This window comes from Apium graveolens, unplaced genomic scaffold (assembly GCF_009905375.1).
Source record: "Apium graveolens cultivar Ventura unplaced genomic scaffold, ASM990537v1 ctg625, whole genome shotgun sequence".
In the NCBI taxonomy this organism is placed as follows: Eukaryota; Viridiplantae; Streptophyta; class Magnoliopsida; order Apiales; family Apiaceae; genus Apium; species Apium graveolens.
In genome coordinates, this window is record NW_027419319.1 from 1 (window position 1) to 12,215 (window position 12,215).

A 12,215-nucleotide genomic window follows, 5' to 3' on the forward strand; every position below is an offset into this window, starting at 1 on the left:
TAAATTAATATAAATAAGCATATTTTATTAATTAAATGATTCTTACGTATAATTTCTTGAATATATGTACATTTATATTTTTACATATATATTATTACGGGGACTTATTTGTTAGTGCCATTTTTTTTATGATTTTTTGATTATGTGTTATATTTGTTTTAATATCATTATTATGGTGTGTTTTTGGGTTATTGATAACATCAGGTTACTTGAATGTTATTGAATTTTTATCGAATCATATTATTTATTGATTATTTATGAGAGTTAATTCAATTCGTTAACCTAAGTTTGAGTTATTTTCTTGAAATGTTTAACTAGTTTGACTTGTTAGTCATGATTGGTCGATCAGTAACTGAGTTGGTTAACTTGTAGTTCGATGAACTATGAGGTATCATGGACTTCAGGATACGAAGGTTTTCAGACGCCAGCTGGAAAGGGGATCCCAAAATGGAAGGTGTCGTAAAGATTGCTAGATTGCTCATTGGTTTAAGTTGGTCCATAAAGTCAGTTTGACGTTTGTTATTTTATTCTTGAAATTTTTCATTGTTCTCGATTATTTGCGTGTTATGAATATTGAAGTGTCGTCATATAATATCATGGATTGCAGGTCACACACTTGTTAAATATACTTGTTGGGCCATTCTTTGACTCATTATTTCTTGTGTTTATTTTTATTCCAGATCATGATATAAATAAAAAGAAAAGGGTACAATGGATTAGAGAATATGTAAAGAAAGGAAGGTCGTTATGAGAAGTTTTGTAATGATTGTGTACTGTTAGTCTCTAACAATGCAAAGAATTACAGAAGGGGGGTTGAATGGAATTCTTGAAACTTTTTCTGAATTGTAAAATGTTCTAACTTAAAATATATATCAGTGTTTTGATTTGCAAAGTGGAATGACAAGTTAAAATGAATTAAAACACAAAGTAATAAAAACACAAGTCTTTAAAACTTTCTGGTGGATTTGAATGTATCCACCATATATATATATATATATATATATATATATATATATCAAGAGAACTCTGTGAAGTTGAATAGCTCACAGCTGCTTACAAATAAGAACAACTAAACTTACAGAGAAATGCTAAAGGATTCAGCTTACAATTTTTCTCTGAGAAATATTGCTTAGTCTTGTTGTTGTTCTACTTGCTACTCTTGGTTTATATCACCAAGATTACACAGTAATAAGACAATAATAAAACAAAACCTATCAAGTCTAATACTATGTCTTCATTACTCTATTCCAGCCAGCATCTTTGAATATCTTCATAATAGCATGGAAATGGAATGCTTCTTTGTTCTCAAAAACCCAGTTGAATAGGCTGCCACATTCCTTTTGCAAACTCGACGCATGTGACTGTGTTGTCACTGTCAACAGATGTTTGAATTGATCATCGTCGGGTACATGCTTGTTATCCGTCGGGTGCCTTGTTGATCATCCGTCGGGTAGCTTTGATCATCCGTCGGGTAGCTATTTGACACTTGACTCATTTCATTTATGCAGAATTACAAGACATCATCTATTTACAATTAATCAACCTATTCTGCATATCTAATAAGTCACATGATTATACTACTACAGAATCTATACAAAGGTGTTTGCAGAAATGTGCTACATGACTTATTGTTACATAAGCTACTCACTCGATGGATGTCAAATCATCATCCGTCGGGACTATATTGAGTCATCCGTCGGGACTATATTTGATCATCCGTCGAGTGCTAATTTTACTAAGTTAATCTACTAAGGTGTTTTGTTAATGAAATCATCAAGTTCACAACATATTCCCAACAATCTCCCCCAATTTATGTCTACTAGAATTGTCCATAAATTAAGAGAAACTTGATGATAACAAAACACTCTAAAATACAAATTTAAATGAAAGTAGATAAAACTGTAAAGTGCTGCAAATAACAAAATGTACAAAGATTTGCTCACAGTCATTTTCAAGGTGCTCCTCTAGCCTGAGCATATGATCTATTTCCTTGATGATCTGGATCTCTTTCCAAGCTTTGTTGTTTTCTTCTATCTGATTTTGGAGCTGTCTGTGGAATTCCAGTTCATCAGATTCTGAGAGATTTAGCATTCCTTGCATTTCCAAAAGAGTCTCATTGCTAAGATGCTCAACTGGTCTTCTAACTGAAGAATCTTCTAACTCCCTTATCATCCATGAATTCCATCAGCCAGTAGGGCCTTAGATGCACTCTACTTCCAGTGTAAGGAATAGTTAGAGTCTTTGGGAGTGCATCTTTGGCTCTAATACTCCTCAGTTCTTCAATCTTCTTTAGAACCAGTCTTCTAGCTGTCATATTTAATCCAAAGTTCTTCTTAAATGATGAATAAACCTTTATCAGCACAGATTGGCTTTATTGAAGGATCCTGTGAAGTGGCCATTGTATCTCTTTTCCTCCCTTGTACTTGACTACTAACCTTTCAGGTAGATTCCTGTAAGCAATCAATCCCTCTAAACTTCTTCCAGTTCATCTAGATAGAGGTTTAAATCTAAGAATTCCTTGATGTCACAGATGTACATAATGTCTCCCTTGTTGACTTTGGTTTGAGCTTTGGTTAGGGACTTGGATCTGAGAGTTGAGGGCTTCACTTTCTTGACTGCTCTGGTCTTTGTCTTCTTTGGCTTCATGAAGTGAGGTAGATTGAGTTCAAGTATTGGTAGACTATCCCAGTCTATTGGCTCATCCTTTGGAATGATAGGTTCACCATGAAAATTCGTGGATGATTTATTTTAAATTCTCCATGTGCTACAGAGGGGCATGGATGTTTGAGTTATTGCAGATGTAGACCTTTTGGGAAACTGATCTTCCAATTCCTTTTTATCAAAGTCCACTTTTCTCTTTGCATGAAGTTTATATCTAAAACTTTTTTCTATGCTGTGATTCTTCTTGCATTTTCAGTTCCTTAGATTCAATGGTTTCAGATGATTGTTCAGGGAATTTGTTGTGTAGGTTTTACAGCTTACAGCTTGGCCAAGATAGCAGCTTGCTCCTTCTTTTGTTTAACATTTTTAGTATCTAGAGCAGCTTGCTTCTTTTCTTGCTTCAATCTTGCCTTTTCTTTTCTTTTGCTTCAGCAAATTGAGGGTGTCCAGCCACCACACAAATTTCCTTACCATTCCTGAAAACCTTGGCAATTACTTCTTTTCAATGCTGAATCAGCTGGATCCTTGTAGAACGCAAAAGATCTTGACAGCAGTTTCTTTTCATCAGGCTTTGGTGTCTCATACACTGTATCCAAAGGGTTCTTTAGAGAAGGTTTAGGATAGTTTCACCTTTGGCTTCAAAATTAGCTCAGCCTTTGGAGATTTGATGCAGGATGGTTGTCCTCTTTCCAGATTATTCATGCTCATATCATTCACAGAGATTTGCCTGACTTGAGAGTGATGAATGGCTGATTCTTCTGGCTTCTTTGTTAGAGCAAACCTCTTTTGTATATCCTCATCAATCTTCCTCCCAGTTGATTGGACTCAACTGCTTCTTTTCAGTTGTTCTCAATGTGGCTGCTGCTTCAGTAATCAGATCAATGTTGTCTTTAGTTGGTGGATTGGTGAAAGCAATTGTAGGCACAATTACTTTGCTAACTTGAATATTAAGTTGTTTCTCCCCCTCACTTGAGTCTTTCTCCCCCTTTTTGTTATCATCAAGTTGTGTGGGAGGGAGTTGAGCAGCCACCAACTGTTGGAGTAGTGCAGTCTGAGTTTCTTGATTGTTAAGTATCTTGGCCATTGACTTCTCTACAGCAGATATTCTTGAGTCCATGGCCTTAACTTTCCTATTGATATCAGCCTCATTCCTTAACTTTTGAACAATTTCAGTCATGGTGGTTGCAGGAAGTCTAGCATCCAACCTTTCTATGACATCCTGCTTTACTTCAGAAATTTCTTTCTTGATTGTATCCACACTCTGACTGTGTTGGAGGGCTTGAATTTTATGCAGCTGGAGTGCTTCAAGATGTGTTGTGAGTAGCTTCTTTGTACTTGCATTTAAAGATGCCTGAATGGCAGCTTGGGTGTCATGAATTAGCTTGAATAGTATTGATTGGAGATGTGATTAGGAGCATTCTTTTGTTAGCATCCAGGAAGGATCAGTTGCATCTCCCCCTATGCTCATGCTATCTTCCTTATCATCCCCACCAGCATCCCCGGTTTTCATCCAGTTCGAAATCACTACCAATGTTGGAAGGCATAGCAGTAATTGCATCCTTTGCTCTCTGTAAAGATTATGTAGTATGCACCAAGTTCAGCAATCTTTCAGCCTCCTCATTGCCCTGTACATCTAGAGTTTGGTAAGCTGTTACAGGGTGAGTAAATGTCTCAGCATCCAGGGAAATAGAATCTATAACATCTTGATATTCTTGATGAAATAGTCTTTCCCTTTCTGTATCATTGATATTCATTGACTCACATGCAATGGTTTCCATCCTTATCACTCATGTACCTGCATTTCTCTCATGATCTCTCTTTTGTTGCATCAAGGTCTCACTTTGGCTCCCCACCCTCACACCCTCACCTTCACCATTTAAGGTGGGACTCCTCACACTCACTTCTGTCAGTCCTGAAGAAATGGACTGCATTGGTTCACTCTTTTCCTCTCCTTTTTCCTGGGAGCAACCCAGACTCTCACTCATTTCACTCCCTTCCCTCAGTCCTAGGAGTGATTGCACTACTACTAAGTCTTCTGCACTTGTAATAATTGATGAAATTTGAAGTTGTGCTGAGACACTCGACGGATAACGAATATCCATCGGGGTAGTAATTTTGCTAACCGACGGATGACTGTTGTTAGGCACATCCGTCAGGATACAATCACTACTCGACAGATGAACAATATCCATCGAGAGAGTAGAAATAAATGAGTTTGGAGTGGAGACTATTGTGGACTCTGTGCAGATTGATGAAAATTTTGGCACAGATGTCTCAACAGTCTCAGAAAGAAATGGCAAGTGAGCCAACAAATCATCTAGAAGATGATGTTTACTTGCTTGGATTTTTGGCTTCTCCAAGAGAGTTAAAGATGGAGAATTTGGAAGTGATGTGTTTATCATGTCAATATCCAAAGAGTGTGTGGGAGAATTTGGTGTTTTAGGTGCTTCAATTGTTAGAGATTTTGGTTGTGACTCCACATTTATTGGAGCCACATCAACCTGACTTTGAGAAGGTGCGGTGACTGTATCTTTAGCACCAGTTTGCACAGTGTGTGAACCCTGTGCATCCCCAAGTGTCTTTGATTTCTTCTTTCTAGTGTAAGTTTGGGGTGAGCTTGTGTCCCTTACCCTTTTAGCCTGTGCTCCTGGCTGAGAGCTTGTTTTAATGGTAACATCCTTTTGGGAGGATGAAACCAGTAATGAGCTTATATCCTTATTAAGCACTGCAGTTTGTTGGGAAACTGCAGTGTGGCTAGGCTGGGAAACACTCACCTCTCCAACCTTATCCTTAGGGTTTCTTTGATGTTCACCATGTCCCTCACCTTTCTCACCCACCTTCACACTCCCCTCTTTTGGTTTGGTGGATATTACAACTGGCATCTTTTGAGAGACACCAGAGGGGGCTTTCTTTGTCTTTGTTTTTGAAATTTTGGATTTGGTAGCTTGGGTAGGCAACTGTTGGGTCAATGATACAGTTGCCATAGCTACACTAGAATGCAAAGAAGTTTGTGAGGTTGGAAGAGTAGAGACAGTTGTAATTACCTCAATTACCTGAGGTGCCTCCATAACTGGAAAATATAAGAGTGGCACCTCCTTGTGATGGTTTGCCCTGTTCAAATCTGCAATGATTCTCCTTTCTTGAACCCAACAATCTAATTTGTTGGTTGGGTTCTCAAGCACAATATCCTCAGAGAGGTGGTTAGCAAGCATCATTAAAAATCTAGCATAGTAAACATTTTTACCCCTCTTATTTAGCTCCCCTAATTTAAACCCCAACTCAAATATGACAAGATCGCTAAAGTTGAAAAATTTATCAGTTACTAGCATGTAAAGCATGTTGAGCATAGAGATATTAACTGAATTAAAATTGTTAATTTTACCAGAAAATACCTTAGTAACTACATCACACAGATAACTACATTCCTTCCTAAGACCCAACCTCCTAATTTCACTTAATTTAGAAGTAGAGAGTGCATAACCCATGGAATTAAGCATATTAACAATATCAGTATCTGTGTGTGGAGTAGTGACAGTATTATCAAGAAACGTGAAGCATTCTTTAATAATATCACTATTAACACAGAATTCCTTACCTTTAATAGTGAAAATGATAGTATTATCAGTTGAGTTGTATGTTGCAGTCGTCCATATTCAACAACCTCACAGTAAATGGTGGGTGATTCCAGCATGGCATAGTTGAGTTGGCAATTCTTCACAAAATCCATCATTTTGTGGTAGTCGCCAGACTGCTGAATCCCCTTGTTCACTAGAGCCGTGAAGTTGTTCTTCTCATTAGATGAATCCAATTTGAGACATGATCTTGGCGACTTGTGCCATTGTTAGAGAGTAAAAATTGCAGAGAGAGAGATGATAATTGATTTTGAGAACGAGAGAAGTTAGAGCAGATGATTTGAGAATGATAAAAGAAAAGCAATGAAAATGAATTATGCTTTTATACTATCTCAAAAATAACTGTCAAAAATAATAAAGTAAAATAAAGTAACCAATAAGAATTTCCCAAAATAGCCATTTAAAAATAAACTGTAAAAATTCCATCAATTATCCGTCGTGTTATGCTTACAAACTATAAGTATACTCGATGGATAATGTTCAGAGAATCAACGGCTAAGAATAAGACAATTCGACGTATGAGGATAAATCAGTTATCCGTCGAGACATAAAATATTCCAGAAAAATAATTGATTTTATTAACAAATTGTATACCGACGGATGATCAAACTCGATGGATAATGATCATCCGTCGAGATGTAAATTTTGACTTAGCCAAAATTCCATCCAAGACTGAAAATCAATTAAGTTTATGGTTGCATTACAACTTGCAAATTATCTGTAAAGATTCAAGAGTAATTAAGCATACCTAACTCACTTACCAACCTCGAAAAGGTGGATTCATCCAGTGGCTTGGTAAATATATCTGCAAGCTGTTTTTTACTTGGAACAAAATGTAGTTTCATAGTACCATTCATTACATGTTCCCTTATGAAGTGGTACTTGATGTCTATGTGCTTTGTTCTTGAGTGTTGTACTGAATTTTTAGTGATGGCAATTGCACTTGTGTTATCACAGAAAATAGGAATCCTTTCCACTTACAGACCATAGTCTAGCAATTGGTTTATCATCCACAAAATCTGTGCACAGCAACTGCCAGCAGCAATATATTCAACTTCAGCTGTAGAAGTAGAAACTGAATTTTGCTTTTTAATAAACCAGGACACAAGCTTGTTTCCTAGAAATTGACAGGTTCATGTTGTACTTTTTCTATCAATTCTGCAACCTGCATAATCTGCATCTGAATAACCAGTTGGAACAAAACCAGAATCTCTAGGGTACCAAATGCCAAGTTTTGGTGTTCCCTTGAGATATCTGAAAATTCTCTTAATAGCTACTAAGTGAGATTCTCTAGGATCAGCCTGAAATCTAGCACAAAGACATGTAGCAAATATTATATCTGGCCTACTAGCTGTTAAGTACAGAAGTGAGCCAACCATGCCCCTATAACTTGAAATATCCACAGACATTTCAGTAGTGTTTAATTCAAGCTTAGTTGCAGTGGCCATGGGAGTTTTTTCAGATGTGCAATCCATTAGATCAAACTTTTTTAAAAGATCATAGATATATTTAGTTTGACTAATGAATATTCCATCACTAACTTGCAAACCAAGAAAGTAAGTTAGTTCTCCCATCATGCTCATTTCATACTTACTTTGCATCAATTTGGCAAACCTTTTTCAAAGTTTCTCATCTGTAGAGCCAAAAATAATGTCATCTACAAAAATTTGAACAAGTATGCTAGAGCCATTAACATTTCTAAAGAATAAAGTTTTGTCTACAGTACCTCGAGTGAAGTGATTCTCCAAAAGAAACTTTAACAAAGTGTCATACCAGGCTCTAGGTGCTTGTTTCAGTCCATAAAGTGCTTTCAAAATATAGTAGACAAATTCTGGAAAATTTGGATCTTCAAAACCAGGAGGCTGACTGACATAGACTTCCTCCTCCAAATATCCATTCAGAAAGGCACTTTTGACATCCATTTAATAAACCTTGAAATTGGCATGGGCTACATAGGCTAAGAAGATTCTGATGGCTTCAAGTCTTGCAATAGGAGCAAATGTTTCATCAAAATCTATTCCTTCTTGTTGATAATAGCCCTTAGCAACCAATCTAGCTTTGTTCCTGACTACTATGCCATTTTCATCCATCTTGTTTCTGAATACCCATTTGGTGTCTATTAGATTCTTTCCTTTGGGCTTGGGTACCAGCTTTCATACCTTATTCCTTTCAAATTGGTTTAGATCCTCCTGCATAGCTAAAATCCAATCAGGATCCAACAAAGCTTCTTCTACCTTCTTTGGTTCTTCCTTAGATAGGAAACTGCTATATAGACATTCTTCTTGAGTTGCTCTCCTTGTTTGAACTCTATTAGATACATCACCAATGATGAGCTCAAAGGGGTGATCCTTTGTCCATTTCCTTTGTTGAGGTAGATTAGCTCTAGATGAAGAGGCCTCATGGTTGTCTTGATGTGTGGTTGAGTTTTGATTATTAGAAACTCCCCCTGAGTTTATGGATCTTTGATTTGAGAAAGGAGAACTTTCTGTAAGTGATCTATTCTGACTTTCAACTTCTTTTGATGACCCGACGGATGGTAAATTTTGAGTACCGACGGATGAAGCTGGTTGTCTCCTGACGGATAAAGCAGATTGTCTCCCGATGGATGAAGCATTTTACAACTCGACAGATGTTGAATTTTGTGCTTCATTGGTAGTAGATTTTTCTGCATTATCCTTTGATATTGCTTCTTGATCACTTTCATCATCACTGTCATCACTAACCATCTCCACATTGTCAAATTTGAGGCTCTCATGGTAATCTCCATCTTGTAGTCCTTCAATCCTTTTATCATCAAACACAACATGTATTGATTCCACAACAATGTTGGTTCTCAGATTGTAGACTCTGTATGCTTTACCAACAGCATATCCAACAAAAATTCCTTTATCTGTTTTAGCATCAAACTTCCCATTCTGATCACTTTGATTTCTCAAGATATAGCATTTGCATCCAAAGACATGAAGAAAGTTTAGAGTTGGCTTCTTGTTCTTGAACAATTGGTAGGGAGTCATGCATTTTGCTTGATTCACCAAAGAAATATTCTGAGTGTAGCATGCAGTATTTACAGCTTCAGCCCATAAATATGTTGGTAACTTAGATTCTTCAAGCATTGTCCTTGCAGCTTCAATAAGTAATTTGTTCTTTCTTTCTACTACTCTATTTTGTTGTGGAGTTCTTGTTACTGAAAACTCATGTAAAATCCCATTTTCTTCACAAAATGCTCTCATGACAGAATTCTTGAACTCAGTTCCATTATCACTCCTGATTCTTCTAACTTTGAAATCAGGATGATTGTTGACTTGCCTTATGTGATTGATGATGATTTCACTAGCCTCGTCTTTAGACTTAGGGAAATATGTCCAAGAGAACTTTGAGAAATCATCTACAATTACTAGGCAAAATCTTTTTCTAGAGATGGACAACACATTGACTAGTCCAAACAAATCCATGTCCAGCAGTTGCAAAGGTTCTTCAACTGTTGAATCAAGCTTCTTCTTGAATGATGCTTTGATTTATTTGCCCTTTGGCAAGCATCACACAGTCCATCCTTAGAAAACTCCACTTGAGGAATTCCTCTAACCAGTTCTTTCTTTACAAGCTCATTCATGGTCTTGAAGTTTAGATGGGATAGCTTCTTGTGTCATAGCCAACTTTCATCTTGACTTGCTTTACTGAGAAGACAGGTAACAGATTCTGCATTTGATGAGTTGAAGTCAGCTAGGTACACATTTCCTTTTCTCACTCCAGTGAGAGCCACTTTGTTGCTCCTTTTATTTGTCACAACACAGGCTTCTGAGTTGAAGGTTACTGAATTGCCTTTATCACAAAGCTGGCTGATACTCAACAAATTATGCTTGAGACCATCCACTAAGGGAACCTCCTCAATGATGACATTGTCCTTTGAAATCAAGCCATATCCCACAGTATAACCCTTACTGTCATCTCCAAAATTAATACTTGGGCTAGCTCTCTCCTTGAACTTTGTGAGCAGGGTAGAATCACCAGTCATGTGTCTTGAACAACCACTATCCAAGTACCACAGATTCTTTCTGTTTCCCTGAACATATTAAAATCAAATCAAGTTGATTTTGGTACCCAAGTTTCCTTCGTTCCTGCCTTGTTAGCTTTCTTCTTCTGTTTCTTAGGTTTGATCTCATTTGACTTGGGGATATCAGATTCATCCTTAGTCATTTGAGTTGGACCTTTGAAACCATTCATTAAAACAAAATTATCATGCACATTTTGATTAACAGGAAATGGCATGCTATTAGTAAACATGTTATTCCAATAGGGCATGCTAAATGGCATTTGAGGCATACTAAATGCAGCATAATAAGGATTAGGTGCAAATGGCATTTTAGCAAATTGTGCATTCATATTCTGTGTAGACATAGCATTCATAGACATAGAAGGCATGGCATTTATGTTGGGAAAAGGGGAGGGTACAGACATAGGAGTAGGCAAGGCAAGTTCGCAATTAACAGACAAATGATTAGCACTACCACACTTAACACAGATTTTTCTAGGAGCATATTTATCAGGTGTGTAGTTGCTATATTTGTTAATCCCTACTTTCCCATTTCTATTGTTTTTCCTTTTAGCCTATTTTTTAACATCAATCTTTTCTAGCCTGTCATTCAATTGCTTGATAGACAGATGACCAACATTCACATTCTTTTCCTTCTTCACTTGACTAGATTCTCCTGAAATGAAGTTTTTGGAAACTGATCCATATTTTTCATTAAGTCACTCGACGGATAATCCTTTTGGTTATCCGACGGATGACTCTCATCATCCGTTGAGTCTACATCTGTTAGCAATCCTTCAACTAAATTGGATTCCAGCTTCTCCTTATTCTTCTTCCAGGCTGCATCACAAAAGGATTCAATACCTTGAACTTTGGTGATTTGAGCATGAACATCTCTAGATGTTTTCCATGCCTTAATCACCTCATGTTCTCGTTCAAGCTGCTTCTTCAAAATCTCTTCTTTCTTCAAGGACTCAGTTAATTCATCCTTAGCAATCTTACACTCAATTCTCAATTTTTCAAATTCAATAAACTGAGACCCTAGTACATTATTCCTCTCACTTAAAAACAAATTATTTTGTTTAATTTTAGCATTTTCCTTAGTGAGAGACTTAAGTGTAACATGCAAATGATATAATTCTGTAGATATGCCATTGATAGCATCATTACACTCAGCTTTAGATAAATGTGCTAGGTTAGTGGTGATTACCTGATTACTTGAAGAACTTGTCTCTGTTTCATCAGACTTGGCCATTAGGGCTAGATTGACATAGCTGACATCCTCATCCCCATCCAGACCATCTGCTGCCCAGTCATTGTTCTTGTGTAATGAAAGCCCTTTCATTTTGTTTGAGCAACTCAAAATACTTCTGTTTATAATCCACAGGCTCAAACTTCTTCTTGCTGGAATCTGACTTTCTACACTCACTGGCAAAGTGCCCTGCCAAGCCACATTTGAAACATTTGAATTTTGATTTATCCACCATGTTTTTATTTGGCTTAGCTGCTCCAAAGTTCTTTTTGAACTTGAGCTTGGAAAATCTTCTGGAAAGAAATGCTAGATGTTCATCAATGTCATCCACATCATCTTGGCTCAAAGAATCCTCATTTTCTGCTACCAGCCCCTTGCCCTTGTTTTCACAGACCTTTGAAGTAGACTCAACAGCTTCTATCTTCATCTCCTTCTCTTTCTCTAACTCAGCAACCAATGCAATGGACCCTCCTTTCTTTCTTCCTTTCTCCATTCTTTCATCTTGCTCTATTTCAAGCTCATAAGTCTTTAGAATGCCATACAGTCTCTCTAGTGTAAACTCCTTGTATTCTTGTGAATTTCTCAAGGAGACTGATAAGTGGCATTTTATACCACTTAGAACATCTTATAATGGCTTAAA